This window comes from Eptatretus burgeri, unplaced genomic scaffold, assembly GCF_056783735.1.
Source record: "Eptatretus burgeri isolate ZD-2024b unplaced genomic scaffold, Ebu_testis_v1 Ebu_testis_scaffold_463, whole genome shotgun sequence".
NCBI classification, from domain to species: domain Eukaryota; kingdom Metazoa; phylum Chordata; class Myxini; order Myxiniformes; family Myxinidae; genus Eptatretus; species Eptatretus burgeri.
Genome location: NW_028222412.1, coordinates 39,296 through 41,715, shown reverse-complemented (window position 1 = coordinate 41,715; position 2,420 = coordinate 39,296). Strand labels below are relative to the sequence as shown.

Sequence of the window (2,420 nt, the reverse complement as noted above, 5' to 3'; positions counted from 1 at the left end):
TATATATATGTATATATGTATGTATATATGTATATATGTATATAAGTAGGGTGAATATACTGGTTCTAGCTCACTTTTCCCCATGTAAATGAATGGGGGATTTTCAGCGATTCCCTTTTTTTTCCCCTAAAAATAAACCCCCTTTTTATCCGTTTTTCCCTGCTGTGCAGGGGTTTGGCTTTTTGTGAGGCAATGTTTTATGGTCGGATGCCCTTCCTGGACGCCTCTTACAACACAGGGATATGGTACACCTATTCTAACCGGGGCATACACCGGGACCAGTATACTGGTACTCATTTCGCCGACCTCGGAAGGATGACAGGCTGAGTCAACCCCCTGGTGTTAATTCAGCAGCTGAGCGGGATTCGAACTCGGGACACTGGGATCCCAAGCCGCCACCCTAACCACTAAGCCAACACCAGGCTTTGTATATATATAACCAGGCTATCCCAAGGTATATTTATTTGTCTCCCCTTTTAACTTGGAGGTTGAACCTCATTGAATTGAACACCTGGGGGTTGAACAGCTCACTCATTGAACCTATAAAGATTTGTTCATTCTCAAATTCCTTCAATAGTTTAATTTTCTTTGCACAATAATCCCCATCTAAAATATTGACAAACAAAACATTTGAATCTTTATATTTTTTAAGATACCCCTTTTGTGCCATTACGAAATGATAAACTTCTCTTTATGATCTCATCTGACCACCGCCCGAGTTGCAAATCATTTTTGTGTATAAACCACGCCATAAAAAAGTTTTGTTTCAAATGTTTTCAGTTCATGCCGTGAAAATGAGGAAGTGTTTTTTGACACGGTCGTGCTGTGTGGTTTTAGACAGTCATGCTGTGAAAAAATAGGAACTATTCTGTGAGACAAGGTCTCGTGTTTATATTTTATCTCAGAACACGAACTGAAAACATTTGAATCGAAACCATTTTAAGTATGTTTTGTAAATGATTCATACAATCGCCCAGTTATTTTCCAAGCTGTCATTTCCTGTGGCCGCACCCAATGTTTCGGGAATTTTCTCATTGTAAGCCTTATAAGTGATTCACCAGACAAAGTTTCTGCCAGACAGGATTTTCATTTTTACAACTGAGACATGGATGATCTCTCTTCCGATGAAGGCAAAAGCTTACTACAGAGTTGGTAAGTTTGTTTGGTTTTCTCTTTGAACGATGAAGCAAATGATTATTAATTAAATCATGATAATTCTGATATATATATATATTTTTTTCCCTGACAGGGCATTGGAAGAAATTGAGTTTACGTATCACGACGTGGTTCATGAAATTAATACTCTTATTGAAGAGATCAATGATTTTAGAAGAGAATTGAAAGACATTTTCAATGAGTGGCACGAAGTCTTATCACGTCCTATCATCTCGAAGGAATTAAACCAATGGTGAGACACGTGTGTGTGTGTCTGTCTTCCTACCTACCTCTCTCTGCTCTTATTGAAGAGATCAATGATTTATAATGACCGGTCTCTGATCTCGAATGAATTAAACCAATGGTGAGACACGTGTGTCTATGTGTGTCTATGTGTGTGTGTGTGTGTGTGTGCGTGTGTGCGTGTGTCTATGTGTGTCTATGTGTGTGTGTGTGTGTGTGTGTGTGTGTGTGTGTGTGTGTGTGTGTGTGTGTGTGTGTGTGTGTGTGTGTGTGTGGGTGTGTGTTGCTTTCCCTGTCTGTCTGTCTCTTCATCTATACCCTTGACTTTTTTTTTTTTTTTTCAGCACTATCGCACAACATCAGCTGTTGAAGCAATCTTGTACAACACATGATTTTCTGGAGGTAAATATTTCTGAATTATTATTAATATCACTCTCTCTTTAGAATGTCGTCTAATGTTGGTTGCATTATTAGTTTGAACGCGGTTTTGTCAGTACACTGGAATTAATTTTATTGACCTTGAAAGGATGACAGGCTGAGTCGGCCTCCTGGTGTGTTAATTCAGTGGTCAACGAGGCTTACTCATATTACCATGTAATTATTATCCACTTTTTGTTTCAAAACAGAATATGGTGTCTGAGTTTCGAAATCACAAGACATCTGGAGAAGATTGCTGGGAAAGATTATACATTCTCGCAAATGAATATTTAATATTTTCAATATTAATAAATTATATTTGTTTTGTATACAATTACTTGATTCTGAATTACAAGAAGAGGATCAAAACATGAAGGGAGGGTAGGTGCGCCCCCCAATGACCCATCACCCCCTCATCCCATCCCTCCCCTCCCCATGTGTGTTTGTGGGGAAGGGGGGGTGGGATGAGGGAGGTGGTGGGTCAAAGGTGAGGGGCGCACAGGGGGATGAGGGGGTGGGGCTTGTGTGGGAGGGGCTTGTGTGGGCGGGGCTTCGGTGGGGCTTGTGTGGGCGGGGTGTGGGTGGGGCTTGTGTGGGTGGGGCTT

General features: G+C 40.8%; 1 long non-coding RNA gene across 1 annotated transcript; it reads left to right on the top strand.

Annotated features, from left to right (window-relative positions):
- Positions 1 to 40: 40 nt before the first annotated feature.
- Positions 41 to 2,187, top strand: LOC147007204 (uncharacterized). Its single transcript, XR_015054349.1, has 3 exons — positions 41 to 1,408; positions 1,743 to 1,800; positions 2,025 to 2,187. It is a non-coding gene; the product is annotated as an uncharacterized LOC147007204 (long non-coding RNA).
- The last annotated feature ends 233 nt before the right edge of the window (positions 2,188 to 2,420 follow it).